The following is a 16,707-nucleotide window of genomic DNA, read 5'->3' as shown; positions in this document are numbered from 1 at the left end:
TACACACCTAATGTCCCCTTATACACATCTAATGCCCCTTATACACACCTAATGCCCCTTATACACACCTAATGCCACTTATATACACCTAATGCCCCTTATACACCTAATGCCCCTTATACACCTAATGCCCCTTATACACCTAATGCCCCTTATACACCTAATGCCCCTTATACACCTAATGCCCCTTATACACCTAATGAACACAACAATGATAAATGTGCAATATTAACACTGTATTCCTGGGAACAACAGGTATATAGAAGAAGCAGGTATACACTGTATTAAAGTTGCCCCGTACAAAATAAACAAAATTAAAAACATGGCCACCAGTTTATGAGGCACATACACCACCATGCGCCTCTTTTCATGGGTGGTGTGGTAGTGACAGTGTGTCAGGGTGTGTTCTGCAGCCCCCCCCCCCCCCCCCCCCCCCCGTGTGTCCCCTGACATCCATGAAGGAAAAGATTTAACAGGCAAGACATAAATTTCCTTTTATTCTTTGGGATATGTCAGAGGACACAGGGATAACAGTGGGACATCCTAAAGCAGCCACCTAAGGGTGGGGACGCACCTGTGCCGCAGCAAGTACACTCTGGCCAAAAGTCGATTCCTGGGAGGCAAAAGTATCAAAGGCATAAAAGCACAAGAAGGTAATGGCGGACCACCAAGTCGCCGTCTTACAAGTTTCCTCCACCCCTAACAGCCCAAGACGCACCCACAGACCTAGTGGAATGAGCCCGGACCCCCGCAGGAACCGGGAGGGAGGCGCCCAAGTAAGCCTGCCGGATGACATAGCGAATCCAGCGGGCAATGGTCTGCTTAGTGACCGGCCACCCTCTCTTCTGAAACCCATAGAGGACAGAGAGAGTCTGATTTTCTGAAAGACTGATAGATGCTTAAGGCACCAACAACATCCAATGAAGACTGCGCAGCAGAAGCTTACGGCCCCCCGAAAGGCTGGAACCACAATCTCCTGGTTGATATGAAACCTGGACACAACTTTAGGGAGGTGAGAAGGAACAGTTCTAAGGACCGCCCTATCAGAATGGAAGATCAGAAACGGAGAACAAGACAAAGCTGACAGGTCAGACACTTTCCTTGCCGAAGCAATTGCCAATAGGAAAACAGTCTTCTTGGTGAGCCAACAGAAGTCCACGGACCGCAAGGGTGCAAACGGTGGGGTTAGAAGAGCAGTGAGAACCAGAGAAAGGATCCCCCACAGGGCTACCGGGGGAACGAAGGGGGGCTGAATACACAGGACGCCCTGCATGAATGTGCGGACATCCGGCAACAATGGTTACTTCCTATAGAACAAGGTGGACAAAGCCAAAACCTGTACCTTCAAAGAAGACAAGCGCAATCCGGCCTCCAGGCCCTTCTCTAAGGAGGATAGAATCCTGGCTAATCGGTAATTCCTGGAATTGAATCGGCAAGCATGAGACCTGGAAAAGTAAGCCCACCAGAAGTAATGGTAAGCACCAGCTGAAAAAGGCTTGCATGCTCTGAGCATGGTCGAAATTACTCTAACTCTTAATAGGGAGGTCTCAACAGCCATCCCGTCAAAGCCAGAAGCCTCAAATTCAGGTGCAGACTGTAACGTGCGTGGGTGTATACAACGATGGTGGTGGGCTGAGCCCTCAGCCGGGACCGCTGTTTAGAACGGCCATGGCAAAGTTCTATGCTGACTCTGTTGGCAGTCCCGGGCAAGTGACCACAGGCTGCAAGGTGCTAGGCTTCTCTATTAGTCGCCACGTTCGAAGGAGCGAGTTAAGCCCGCTCCGTCCCCGATTCAACCAGGTTTTATGTTGGGACAAACCCACGGTGACTGTCAGGGACTGGACCTAAAGGAGAATCTAACTACAAGGGCCTAACTGAACTAACACCCTAACTAACGGCACCTGGCCAAGGACAGGGAGGGTGACCGAGTCACAGGCACCAAAGCAAAAAATAACGGGGTGCCACCAAACACAAAACATGCCAATACCAGATGGTACACTAATTATAACGGTGTGAACGGTATAAGCGTGAACCCACAGCCGTGGGTCTTTCCGAAACACGGAGAGCTGGATCTGGACAATAATAATAATACAAACTCAGGATAAGGGCAGCTTGCCCGCAGAAATAAAGAGATAAGGAACCAGGCTCCACTGGAGCACTTACGTGACCGGACCCAACCCACCGGCAGCACTGGATGGTATCGTGCACGCCAGGAGCGACTTGGCAAAGCAAGATGGAAATGGCGCTCCAAGATGGAGCCGGACGTGGACTGGACCCCGACAGGAACCTGACTGGACCAGAACAGGACGGAGACTGAACCAGGACTGGACTGGACACAGACAGCCACCAGATGACAGCTGAACACTGTCCAAAGACACCAGAGGACCGGGACAGCAGAGTGTTGCTAGAACTCTGTGTGAAACAATATCACCGGCGGGGCTGAGCTGGGCCAGATCCCTTAAAAGTGATCCTCTGGCCAACCAGCCGCCGCTGCCTGACCAGCCCCCTATAATTTAGAAATTCAATTCAGGTGGCCGAGCGTGCGCCGCCTGGCGTCCCCTGGTTGCTAAGCAACCGCCGGGCGCCGCGGCCTGTTCAATGCTATCGTCCCCCGGGCGGGCGAAAGTGATGCGCCTGCGGCCGGGCGGACGTGACCTCACCCGGGCAGAAGTGACTGAACTGCCCTACTAAGGGCGCCGGGACGCTTCTGCAGCAGCGCTGCTGACACAGACATGGGCCCTGAGAGCGCAGGTCTGGATGTAGAGGTAGATGGATTGGAGGGGCCACTGACAGGTCCCCCAGATCCAAAAACCAGATCCATCTGTGCCAACAGGAGGAGGGAAATTAGAGGGAAGGCGTCCAACATGCAAGCCCCTGTGCCGCGAGTCCTAGGGTGAACTTGTGTTGTTGCGTGACGCCATGAAGTCCACCTCGAGTCTGCCCCATCTTTGTACCAGGATTTGGAACACCTCCTGATGAAGGGCCCATTCGCAGGCATCCAGAGTCTGACGGCTCAGGAAGTTTACTTCCCAATTGGTGACTCCTGAGATAAAGATTGCTGAGAGAGCAGAGATCTTCTTCTCTGCCCATCAAAAGATGTGGGTGGTCTCTGTCATGGTGACCCAACTGCGAGTTCCACCCTGGCGGTTGATATAAGCCACTGTCCTTGCATTGTCCGACTGAACCTGCACTGGGCGACCTTGGAGCCAGGGTTCTGCCAAGCAAAGGGCCCAGAAAACTGCCCTCAGTTTGAGGACATTGATGGGTTGCTTGCTTTGCTGTGAGTTCCACAGTCCCTGTAAGGATCGCTGACAAGTCACTGTCCACCACCCGTGGAGGTTGACATCTGTGGTGAGGAAAGTCCACTGTTGGATCCAAAATGGCCTCACCGCTGTGAGGTCCAGAAGCCACCAAGAGAGTGAGAGAAGTACTTCCGGGGACAATGCTATCAGCTGTGACCAGATGTTGGTGTAGGATCCTGACCACTTGGTGAGGACCTCTTGTAGTGGACGGCAGTGGAATTGTGCATATTCTGCCACGTCGAAGGCCGATACCATTGACCCATAGACCCTCATGCTGGCATGAACCGACATCCATCTGTGTGAGAGAGAAGACCTTGTATGCGGGACTGCAGTGTCCGGTGACGTTCCTCTAGCAGGGAGATCCGTTGATGCACCGTATCCAACCGGGCTCCCAGATGGATCACAGCCTGTGCGGGAACCATGGACTACTTGGGCCAATTGATGATCCAGACATGACTTTGCAAGGCCATAACCACTATGGCCAGATGGTCCTTGTGAATCTCTGCAGAATGAGCCAGACTCAACAGGTCATCCAGATATGGAAAGATCCGGATGCCCTGGTTGCGAAGTCTGCTGCCCATCACTGCCATGACCTTGGTAAACAACCGAGAGGCGGTAGACAGTCTGAAAGGCAGAGCCTGAAACTGAAAGTGACGGTTCTGCAGTGCCAACCGCAGAAACCGTTGATGTTTCGGCCCGATGGGGATATGCAGATATGCGTCCTGGATGTCCAGCGATGCCATATAGTCTCCAGGCTCTAAGGCCAAGACTATGGATTGCAAGGTCTCCATCTGGAACTTCGGGACCCGAATGTACCGTTTGAGCGGTTTTAAATTGAGGATGGGACGGTAGGACCCATTGGGCTTCCGTACTAGAAAGCCTAGAATCCCGAGTCTCTCTGAGGTGACGGGACCGGCATTATGACTCCGGACTGCAGAAGCTTCTGGTTGGACTACTCTAGAGCCCTGTATTTTTATAAATCCTTTGGAGAACTGGTGAAAAAGAAGGAGTTTGGTGGACAACGCCGGATGGTTAGGGAGTAGCCTCGGGAGACAACAACCCGAACCAATGTGTCTGTTGTGAATGCCAGCCAGACATCTGAAAACCCCAAAATGCGGCTTCCCACCTGGGGATCCCCCAGGTGGAGGCCTGCGCCATCATGCGGAGGGTTTGTCCTCTGGCTTAGGATCAGAGATGATTTCCCTTGGGTTTGGAGGACCTGGCAACCTGGGGTTGCATCCTGGAAAAGGAATGTCCCCTGCCCTGGAAGCGAAAGGAATGGAAGACAACACGGGGACGTGGTGTAGGAGCGGAAGGTAGGAAAGCTGCCGTAGAAGCTTCTACTGTAGCTACTATTTTATCTATCTCGGACACAAACAGAATGGAACCCTCAAAGGGAAGTGCCTCTAAGGCTTTCTTACTGTACATTCGGGGTCCACCTTCCAAAAGCGCAGTAACAAAGATCGCTGTGCTTCAACTGCTGAAGATGACACTCGAGAGGTCAGGGTAGCTGCATCAAGTGATGCCTCACCTAAATAGAGTGCAGCTTGATATACCTTCTGAATAGTAGGGAGAAGGTTCTCCGCAGGCATACCGTCAGCTGCGTCAGCCACAAGAGTAGTTGCCCATTCATCATGGCCTTAGCCACCCAAGCTGATGCCAGAGTTGGTCTAGCTACTACACTTGTGGTAGCGTAGATAAGCTTGAGGAAGTTTGAGATACACCAAAGAGTACAGCAGGGAGGAGACTGGTCAGATCTCTGGGCTGGTAACACACAGTGACATGATGTGAGGGGAGAGCAGGATCTATTCTGTAATAAGTGTTTATCACTCACCTCTGCTGATATCTGTAGGGATTTCCTCCTCCTTACACTGCTGATCACCCCTCACATACGTCTCTTCTTCTCCCTCTGTATCTTCCATCTTGATAACAGTCAGGGATTCACCCTACAGTATAATATCAGTGTATAAGACACACAGCTTCTGTACAAATCATATAGTGACAGTCACTTTGGTATATTAGGGAGACCCCAAATCCCACCTACCTGATCCTCCTGTGGGGTCCTGTGATTCTCCTCTGTACAATCCTGGGAATACAGAGGATGGGGACATCTCTCTGGGGTATTCCTGTTACTGGGCCCATCTGTAGGAGACACACAGTGACTGAGGACATGGTATATATGTGATTATCCTGGGAATACAGAGGACGGGGACATCTCTCTGGGGTATTCCTGTTACTGGGCCCATCTGTAGGAGACACACAGTGACTGAGGACATCTCCTATATATTTGGCTTCATCTGTCACTCAAAGTGGGTGTCTGTGTCTATAACGCTCTGTTCCTGGACTTTCCTCTTAATGTGTGATTGCCATCATCTGTGCTGAACACCTTTCTGAGAAAGTAACCTGTTTAAAACAGGTGATGGCAATCATACATTAAGGGGAAGTCTAGAAACAGAGCATTGTGTCCCTCCTGGAGAGGGTCATGTTGGGAGGTATGTGACAGAGAACCAGCCCAGTGAGCCCACAGACAGTGCCAGACACCCACTGCCTTCCCATGTTGCCCAGCACTGCTACTCCACAGCCACCAGGTGAGCGCCCCCCTCCCGCGATTTGCGTCAAAACCTCCCCCCCGCGAGCCCCCCCCTCCCGCGATTCGCGGCAAAAACACCCGCTCCCCTGCGACCCCCCCTCCCGCGATTCGCTGCAAAAAGAACCCCCTACGACCCCACCCGCAATTCGCGGCATAACCACCACCCCGCGACCCCCCCCTCCCGCGAATCGCGGAAACCCCCCCCCCCCCGCGACCTCCCACCCGCGATTCGCGGCAAAAAGACCCCCCCGCGACCCCCCCTTGCACGATTGGCGGCACCCCCCCTGCGACCCCCCTCCCGCGATTCGCGGCACCCCCCCCCCCCCCCCCCGCAATTCGCAGCAGCGCCAGGATTAAATGGCACATGCAAAACACTGACATGGCTATGGTCGACAATGAAAAAGGTTGACATGAGTTTTTGAAGATTTATTTTTAATTTTTTTAATTTTTTCATATTCATTGTCATGTGTCGACATGGACACCAATGAAGTGGCACACTTATGTCAACATTTACATGTGTTGACCTTTCTGTGTTGATTTTTTCTTGTGGCGATTCGCGTCACACCCCCCGCAACCCCCCCTCCCGCGATTCGCGGCACCCCCCGTGACCCCCCAACCTCCCGCAATTCGCGGCAACCCCCCACCGGAACCCCTGTGAACCCCGCCCTCCCGCGATTCGCGCCACCCACCCCCGCGACCCCCCCTCTCGCAATTCGCCGCACCCCCCCGTGATTCGCGGCAGCTCCAGAATTAAATTGCACATGGAAAACACTGACATGGCTATGGTCGACAATGAAAAAGGTTGACATGAGTGTTTGAAGTTTTTTTGTCATTTTTTGAATATTTTCATATTCATTCTCATGTGTCGACATGGACACCAATGAAGTGGCACACTTATGTCAACATTTACATGTGTTGACCTTTCTGTGTTGATTTTTTTTTCTTGTGGCGATTCGCGTCACACCCCCCGCAACCCCCCCTCCGGCGATTCCCGGCACCCCCCCGCGACCCCCCCCCCCCCCTCCCGCAATTCGCGGCAACCCCCCACCGGAACCCCCATGAACCCCGCTCTCCCGCGATTCGCGGCACCCACCCCCCGCAACCCCCCCCTCCCGCAAATCGCGGCACCCCCCGCGATTCGCGGCAGCCCCAGGATTAAATGGCACATGCAAAACACTGGCACGGCTATGGTCGACAATGAAAAAGGTTGACATGAGTTTTTGAAGATTTATTTCATTTTTTTGAATGTTTTCATATTCATTGTCATGTGTCGACATGGACACCAATGAAGTGGCGCACTTATGTCAACATTTACATGTGTTGACCTTTCTGTGTTGATTTTTTCTTGTGGCGATTCGCGTCACACACCCCCGCAACCCCCCCTCCCGCGATTCGCGGCACCCCCCGTGACCCCCCACCTCCCACAATTCGCGGCAAACCCCCACCGGAACCCCTGTGAACCCCGCCCTCCCGCGATTCGCGGCACCCAACCCCGCGACCCCCCCCTCCCGCAATTCGCGGCACCCCCCGTGATTCGCGGCAGCTCCAGAATTAAATTGCACATGGAAAACACTGACATGGCTATGGTCGACAATGAAAAAGGTTGACATGAGTTTTTGAAGTTTTTTTTTTTCATTTTTTGAATGTTTTCATATTCATTCTCATGTGTCGACATGGACACCAATGAAGTGCCACACTTATGTCAACATTTACATGTGTTGACCTTTCTGTGTTGATTTTTTCTTGTGGCGATTCGCGTCACACCCCCCCCACCCCCACCCCCCCACAACCCCCACTCCCGCGATTCACGGCACACACACTCCCCCCCCGCGATTCTCGGCACCCCACCCCGTGACCCCCCCTCCCGTGATTCACGGCACACCCCCCCGCGACCCCCCTACCATGATTCGCCATAACCCCCCTCCCGCGATTTGCGGCAACCCACCCCGCGACCCCCCTCCCGCGATTCTCTGCAATCCCTCCCCTCCCGCGATTCGCAGCATCCACCCCCCCACAACCCCCCCTCCTGCAATTCGCGGCACCCCCCGCGACCCCCCCTCCTGCAATTCGCGGCACCCTCCGCGACCCCCCCTCCCGCGATTCGCGGACACCTAAGTTGCAATACAGGGCATCTTTCATACAATTCTAACCATATTTCTCATATACAAACGTTCACAAATTAAGGGGGCGCAGCCCCTTACGACGGTGTGAAGAGCGCCCGTAGGGCGCGATGAATCACCTAGTTGTATATATGTGATTATCCTGGGAATACAGAGGACGGGGACATCTCTCTGGGGTATTCCTGTTACTGGGCCCATCTGTAGGAGACACGCAGTGACTGAGGACATTGTATATATGTGATTATCCTGGGAATACAGAGGATGGGGACATCTCTCTGGGGTATTCCTGTTACTGGGCCCATCTGTAGGAGACACACAGTGACTGAGGACATGGTATATATGTGATTATCCTGGGAATACAGAGGACGGGGACATCTCTCTGGGGTATTCCTGTTACTGGGCCCATCTGTAGGAGACACGCAGTGACTGAGGACATTGTATATATGTGATTATCCTGGGAATACAGAGGACGGGGACATCTCTCTGGGGTATTCCTGTTACTGGGCCCATCTGCAGGAGACACACAGTGACTGAGGACATGGTATATATGTGATTATGCAGGGAATACAGAGGACGCGGACATCTCTCTGGGGTATTCCTGTTACTGGCCCATCTGTAGGAGACACACAGTGACTGAGGACATTGTATATATGTGATTATCCTGGGAATACAGAGGATGGGGACATCTCTCTGGGGTATTCCTGTTACTGGGCCCATCTGTAGGAGACACACAGTGACTGAGGACATTGTATATATGTGATTATCCTGGGAATACAGAGGACGGGGACATCTCTCTGGGGTATTCCTGTTACTGGGCCCATCTGTAGGAGACACGCAGTGACTGAGGACATGGTATATATGTGATTATCCTGGAAATACAGAGGACGGGGACATCTCTCTGGGGTATTCCTGTTACTGGGCCCATCTGTAGGAGACACACAGTGACTGAGGACATTGTATATATGTGATTATCCTGGGAATACAGAGGACGGGGACATCTCTCTGGGGTATTCCTGTTACTGGCCCATCTGTAGGAGACACACAGTGACTGAGGACATTGTATATATGTGATTATCCTGGGAATACAGAGGACGGGGACATCTCTCTGGGGTATCCCTGTTACTGGGCCCATCTGTAGGAGACACACAGTGACTGAGGACATTGTATATATGTGATTATCCTGGGAATACAGAGGACGGGGACATCTCTCTGGGGTATTCCTGTTACTGGGCCCATCTGTAGGAGACACGCAGTGACTGAGGACATTGTATATATGTGATTATCCTGGGAATACAGAGGACGGGGACATCTCTCTGGGGTATTCCTGTTACTGGGCCCATCTGTAGGAGACACACAGTGACTGAGGACATTGTATATATGTGATTATCCTGGGAATACAGAGGACGGGGACATCTCTCTGGGGTATTCCTGTTACTGGTCCCATCTGTAGGAGACACACAGTGACTGAGGACATAGTATATATGTGATTATCCTGGGAATACAGAGGACGGGGACATCTCTCTGGGGTATTCCTGTTACTGGCCCATCTGTAGGAGACACGCAGTGACTGAGTACATTGTATATATGTGATTATCCTGGGAATACAGAGGACAGGGACATCTCTCTGGGGTATTCCTGTTACTGGGCCCATCTGTAGGACACACACACAGTGACTGAGGACATGGTATATATGTGATTATCAGATGCTGGGTGTATATAGGGGACCCCCATACCTGCTCTCCCCTGTACAATAAATGTCACCTCTTACCCAGTGATGTGAGGGGCCGGTGATTCTCCATCATCACGTCCTTGTACAGACCCCTGTGTTCCTCTATGTACTTCCCCTCCTGCATGGAGAGATAGACAGTGACATCCTGACACCTTATAGGCACCTGACACATCCCCCCGGTGTTACTGTATAACGTCCCATTCCCAGCAGTCATCTCTCCGGTCACATCCCCCGGTGTTACTGTATAACGACCCATTCCCAGCAGTCACCTCTCCTGTGTTACTGTATAACGTCCCATTCCCAGCAGTCTCATCCCCCTTTCTTACTGTGAAATGGACACCACAGGCTGCTTCCCCTGTATAATAATAATAGGACACTACAGGCTGCTCAATCTGTATACTAATAAAAAGAGACTCCAGGCTGCTCCTTTGTATAATAGGCACCACAGGCCGCTCCCCCTGTATAAGAAGGCACCACAGGCCGCTCCCCCTGTATAATAAGACACCACAGGCCGCTCCCCCTGTATAATAAGACACCACAGGCCGCTCCCCCTGTATAATAAGGCACCACAGGCCGCTCCCGCTGTATAATAAGGCACCACAGGCCGCTCCCATGTATAACAAGGCCCCGCAGGCCACTTCCCCTGTGTAACAAGGCCCCGCAGGTCGCTCCCCCTGTATAAGAAGGCACCGCAGGCCGCCCCCCCTGTATAAGAAGGCACCGCAGGCCGCTCCCCCTGTACAAGAAGGCACCGCAGGCTGCTCCCCCTGTATAAGAAGGCACCACAGGCCGCTCCCCTGTATAAGAAGGCACCACAGGCCGCTCCCCCTGTATAAGAAGGCAGCACAGGCTGCTCCCCCTGTAGAATAGACGCCATTACCAGCTGCTGACGGACACAGCAGCGCCGCTTTTCCGGTGTTCGGGTCCCGACCTGTAATGCACCCCCGAAGCTGCTAAGATCAAGCTCTTCTCGTATTTGGAACGCAGCACCCGGAAGTGATATGGAACGCAGCGCACGGAAGTGATATGAAACGCAACGCACGGAAGTAATATGAAACGCAGCGCACGAAAGCGATATGGAACGCAGCGCACGGAAGTGATATGGAACGCAGCGCACGGAAGTGATATGCAACGCAGCGCACGGAAGTGATATGGAACGCAGCACACGGAAGTGAAATGGAACGCAGCGCACGGAAGTCATGTGGAACGCAGCGCAGGGAGGGATTTGTTTCGCAGAAGCAAGGAGTTAGCTGGAGACGCAAATTCCGGAAGTAAAGTGGAACGCAGTCTGGAAGTACAATGGAACGCACAACCCGGAAGTAGGCTCTGGCAGGCAGTGTATAGCTTCTAATGTCTGTGGCAGTCCAGATCTACATCTGAGACCCTCATTGCACCCACTGTGGAGCCCATGCTGCATGTAATGGGGATAATCTGGGCAGTAAGTGCGTGTGTAAGTATACTCCCCCCATTGGTGGCAGTGGCCATTATTAGGATTGCAGCAGGCTAGGGTGGGGGCGTGGTAATTAGGGGCACTCCCCCGCGCTCCGGCTGTACAGTGTCAGGTGGAACATCCGAGGACTGACACAGCTGAGAAGGGAGTGATGGGTGGTTGGTGAGGGGACTGAGGGGGAGGATGGACGTGGTGAATGGCCCTGCGCTGTAGGGGAGGCCTGTGTAATAGATAGAGGTGACCTACTGCGGAGCATCACCCGGATTTCTGGCTCCATCTCTGACCAGGCTGCTGGTTGTGCTTGATGGATGACTCCCCCCTGTACCTCCTCCCCCCAGTGACCAGGAGCCGCTACCAGGGTGGGCGACTCTGCTGGACCGCGACTGTGTGGAGGTGGATCCTGGGAGATCTTCCCCCCCACCCCTGTTCTGAGGTGGACCATAACCTAATGAGGAAGCTTGTGGGCAGCAGAGCCCGCGGCTTGTCCTAAAGGGGACAGACTAGACGCAACAGCATTATGGGCCATCGCACGTTGGCAGGATGCCGGCGTTTCTGGGCTAAAACCGTCCACTTTCTGGGTGTGTCAGAAATAATGCAGGTGTGCCCCGGCGTATATAAGGAGGGTCTGGGTGTGTCAGAAATAAGAACAAGAGAAGAAAAGGATGTTCTATGTCGGTGCACCAATAAAGAATAAAACGTAACATTTATTATTTTCTTTTAAGAGCTGCGAGATAAAAAATATACATATAGCAACAAACAAGGGTGGGGTAACACACTTTGGAGAATCCCTTTCTGTGTCACTATCTCTGATGGTGTGTGCCCAATATGGAAGCACTCTACCAATAAGTAACATGAGCTCCTGTCGGCTGTAATTCTGCCTGGTGCAGGAGTCAGTTTAGTGGAATAAAGGTGCCTCCTGGGTATTTATTCACTGTGCTAGTCCAGTGGATTCGCCTCCAAGTGGACCGTAGCTGGCTGCAGTGAACGCCCTTAGAAGGGCTATTGCGGCATGGCACTGTTCGACAGGTAATCAAAATGCATCAATAAGAAAAATAACAAACAAATACAAACATCTGCCTGCGCACCGCTAGCCGGCACGCGCTTCGCAGATTTTAACTTCCAAAAATAAAAGCTAAAATCTGCGAAGCGCGTGCTGGCTTGCGGTGCGCAGGCAGATGTTTGTACTTGTTTGTTATTTTTCTTATTGATGCATTTTGATTACCTGTCGAACAGTGCCATGCCGCAATAGCCCTTCTAAGGGCGTTCACTGCAGCCAGCTACGGTCCACTTGGAGGTGAATCCACTGGACTAGCACAGTGAATAAATACCCAGGAGGCACCTTTATTCCACTAAACTGACTCCTGCACCAGGCAGAATTACAGCCGACAGGAGCTCATGTTACTTATTGGTAGAGTGCTTCCATATTGGGCACACACCATCAGAGATAGTGACACAGAAAGGGATTCATCCACCACAAGAGGTTTATTACCCGCTCTTATTGCTCACACCTGGTCTGTTGGTCCAATTCAGCCCACACAGACCAAGATCACACTGTTCTAAAGTTGAATCAGCACATATACCATATCTTATCACAAACATCTGCCTGCCACCTTATGCTGGGTACACACCAGGACGACTAGGGCCCGATCCCCACAATCTAGATCCAATTCCGATCAATTGGATGTAGATTGTGTGCTGATTGGGCCCTTTTCTGTCCTGGTGTGGACCGATACCGATCCGATGCGCGGTCCCGCGGGTCGATCAGTCGTTATTGAGATCCTACCTGCTGCAGGTAGGATCTCAATGACGACCATACAGCTGGGTGCAGGTCGCCATCGGATCGGACCCGCTCACGGTGCACATCGTGAGCGTCACCGTGAGCGGGTCGGACGAGACACTGACGACCCGCTCACGATGTGCATCGTGAGCGGGTCGTCCTGGTGTGTACCCTACATTAGTTTTAAAGTAAGTTACCCCACCCTTGTTTGTTGCTATATGTATATTTTTTATCTCGCAGCTCTTAAAAGAAAATAATAAAGGTTACGTTTTATTCTTTATTGGTGCACCGACATAGAACATCCTTTTCTTCTCTTGTTCCTGTTAAATCTTCTTGTCCGAGGTAGCACACCCCCACTTATGTTATGATCATTCCAGTGTATTAAAATTCAGGGGGTCCACCCTATATACCCATGTGTCTTGTGCGACCTATCACATCCCTCTGTGTCAGAAATAATGCAGGCGTGCCCCAGCGTATATGAGGAGGGTCTGGGTGTGTCAGAAAATAATGCAGGCGTGCCCAGGGATATATGAGGAGGGTCTGGTTGTGTCAGAAATAATGCAGACGTGTCCCGGCGTATATGAGGAGGGTCTGGGTGTGTCAGAAAATAATGCAGGCGTGCCCCAGCGTATATGAGGAGGGTCTGGGTGTGTCAGAAATAATGCAGGCATGCCCAGGGGTATATGCGGAGGGCCTGGGTGTGTCATAAAATAATGGTGGCGTGCCCCAGCGTATATGAGGAGGGTCTGGGTGTGTCAGAAAATAATGCAGGCGTGCCCAGGGGTATATGAGGAGGGTCTGGGTGTGTCAGAAAATAATGCATGCGTGCCCCCGCATATATGAGAAGGGTCTGGGTGTGTCAGAAATAATGCAGGCGTGCTTCAGCATATATGAGGAGGGTCTGGGTGTGTCAGAAAATATTGCAGGCGTGTCCAGGGGTATATGAGGAGGGTCTGGGTGTGTCAGAAATAATGCAGGTGTGCCCCAGTGTACATGAGGAGGGTCTGGGTGTGTCAGAAATAATGCAGGCGTGTCCAGGGGTATATGAGGAGGGTCTGGGTGTGTCAGAAATAATACAGGCGTGTCCGGGCGTATATGAGGAGGGCCTGGGTGTGTCAGAAAATAATGGTGGCGTGCCCCAGCGTATATGAGGAGGGTCTGGGTGTGTCAGAAAATAATGCAGGCGTGCCCCAGGGGTATATGAGGAGGGCCTGGGTGTGTCATAAAATAATGGTGGCGTGCCCCAGCGTATATGAGGAGGGTCTGGGTGTGTCAGAAAATAATGCAGGCGTGCCCAGGGGTATATGAGGAGGGTCTGGGTGTGTCAGAAAATAATGCATGCGTGCCCCCGCATATATGAGGAGGGTCTGGGTGTGTCAGAAATAATGCAGGCGTGCTTCAGCATATATGAGGAGGGTCTGGGTGTGTCAGAAAATATTGCAGGCGTGTCCAGGGGTATATGAGGAGGGTCTGGGTGTGTCAGAAAAAAATGCAGGCGTGTCCAGGGGTATATGAGGAGGGTCTGGGTGTGTCAGAAAATAATGCAGGCGTGTCCCGGCGTATATGAGGAGGGCCTGGGTGTGTCAGAAAATAATGGTGCCGTGCCCCAGCGTATATGAGGAGGGTCTGGGTGTGTCAGAAAATAATGCAGGCGTGCCCCAGGGGTATATGAGGAGGGCCTGGGTGTGTCATAAAATAATGGTGGCGTGCCCCAGCGTATATGAGGAGGGTCTGGGTGTGTCAGAAAATAATGCAGGCGTGCCCAGGGGTATATGAGGAGGGTCTGGGTGTGTCAGAAAATAATGCATGCGTGCCCCCGCATATATGAGGAGGGTCTGGGTGTGTCAGAAATAATGCAGGCGTGCTTCAGCATATATGAGGAGGGTCTGGGTGTGTCAGAAAATATTGCAGGCGTGTCCAGGGGTATATGAGGAGGGTCTGGGTGTGTCAGAAATAATGGTGGCGTGCCCCAGCGTATATGAGGGTCTGGGTGTGTCAGAAAATAATGCATGCGTGCCCCAGAGTATATGAGGAGGGTCTGGGTGTGTCAGAAATAATGCAGACGTGCCCTGGCGTATATAAGTAGGGTCTGGGTGTGTCAGAAAATAATGCAGGCGTGCCCCGGCGTATATGAGGGTCTGGGTGTGTCAGAAATAATGCAGGCATGCCCAGGGATATATGAGGAGGCTCTGGGTATGTCATAATTAATGCAGGCGTGCCCAGGGGTATATGAGGAGGGTCTGGGTGTGTCAGAAATAATGCAGGCGTGCCCCAGTGTATATGAGTAGGGTCTGGGTGTGTCAGAAATAATGCAGGCGTGCCCAGGGATATATGAGGAGGGTCTGGGTGTGTCAGAAATAATGCAGGCATGCCCAGGGGTATATGAGGAGGGTTTGGGTGTGTCATAAAATAATGCAGGGGTGCCCCAGCGTATATGAGGAGGGTCTGGGTGTGTCAGAAATAATGCAGACGTGTCCTGGCATATATGAGGAGGGTCTGGGTGTGTCAGAAATAATGCAGGCGTGCCCCAGTGTATATGAGTAGGGTCTGGGTGTGTCAGAAATAATGCAGGCGTGCCCAGGGATATATGAGGAGGGTTTGGGTGTATCAGAAATAATGCAGGTGTGCCCGAGGATATATGAGGAGGGTCTGGGTGTGTCAGAAAATAATGCAGGCATGCCCAGGGGTATATGAGGTGGGTCTGGGTGTGTCATAAATAATGCAGACGTGTCCCGGCATATATGAGGAGGGTCTGGGTGTGTCAGAAATAATGCAGACATGTCCCGGCATATATGAGGAGGATCTGGGTGTGACATAAAATAATGCAGGCGTGCCCGGGGGCATGTCAGTAGGGTCTGGGTGTGTCATAAAATAATGCAGGTGTGGCCCAGCGTATATGAAGAGGGTCTGGGTGTGTCAGAAATAATGCAGCCGTGCCCAGGGGTATATGAGGAGGGTCTGGGTGTGTCAGAAATAACGCAGGCGTGCCCCAGCGTATATGAAGAGGGTCTGGGTGTGTCAGAAATAATGCAGACGTACCCAGGGATATATGAGGAGGGTCTGGGTGTGTCAGAAATAATGCAGGTGTGCCCGGGGATATATGAGGAGGGTCTGGGTGTGTCAGAAAGAATGCAGACATGTCCCGGCGTATATGAGGAGAGTCTGGGTGTGTCAGAAAATAATGGTGGCGTGCCCCAGCGTATATGAGGAGGGTCTGGGTGTGTCATAAAATAATGCAGGCGTGTCCAGGGGTATATGAGGAGTGTCTGGGTGTGTCAGAAAATAATGCAGGTGTGTCCAGGGGTATATGAGGAGGGTCTGGGTGTGTCAGAAAATAATGCAGGCGTGCCCCGGCGTATATGAGGAGGGTCTGGGTGTGTCAGAAATAATGCAGGCGTGCTTCAGCATATATGAGGATGGTCTGGGTGTGTCAGAAAATAATGCAGGAGTGTCCAGGGGTATATGAGGAGGGTCTGGGTGTGTCAGAAATAATGCAGACGTGCCCCAGCATATATGAGGAGGGTCTGGGTGTGTCAGAAAATAATGCAGGCGTGTCCCGACGTATATGAGGAGGGTTTGGGTGTGTCAGAAAATAATGCATGCATGCCCCAGCGTATATGAGGAGGGTCTGGGTGTGTCAGAAATAATGCAGGCATGCCCAGGGATATATGAGGAGGGTCTGGGTGTGTCATAAATTAATGCAGGCGTGCCCACGGGTATATGAGGAGGGTCTGGGTGT

The 16,707-nt window shown here is 52.2% G+C and overlaps 1 protein-coding gene and 1 long non-coding RNA gene across 2 annotated transcripts in view; both read right to left on the bottom strand.

The window, feature by feature from the left end:
* LOC146009829 (uncharacterized) overlaps nucleotides 1-16,707 on the bottom strand; it is a 110,821-nt gene that overhangs the window by 71,540 nt on the left and 22,574 nt on the right. The window lies entirely within an intron of this gene.
* On the bottom strand, nucleotides 2,800-10,810 carry LOC146009850 (uncharacterized). The gene is made up of 4 exons (XR_014444687.1): nucleotides 10,622-10,810; nucleotides 9,781-9,859; nucleotides 5,347-5,444; nucleotides 2,800-5,248 (listed from the first exon to the last, which is right to left on the bottom strand). It is a non-coding gene; the product is annotated as an uncharacterized LOC146009850 (long non-coding RNA).

Source organism: Crinia signifera, chromosome 6, assembly GCF_055691185.1.
Source record: "Crinia signifera chromosome 6, ASM5569118v1, whole genome shotgun sequence".
In the NCBI taxonomy this organism is placed as follows: domain Eukaryota; kingdom Metazoa; phylum Chordata; class Amphibia; order Anura; family Myobatrachidae; genus Crinia; species Crinia signifera.
The sequence above is the reverse complement of the archived record's forward strand: the minus strand, read 5'-3'. Positions and strand labels throughout refer to the sequence as shown.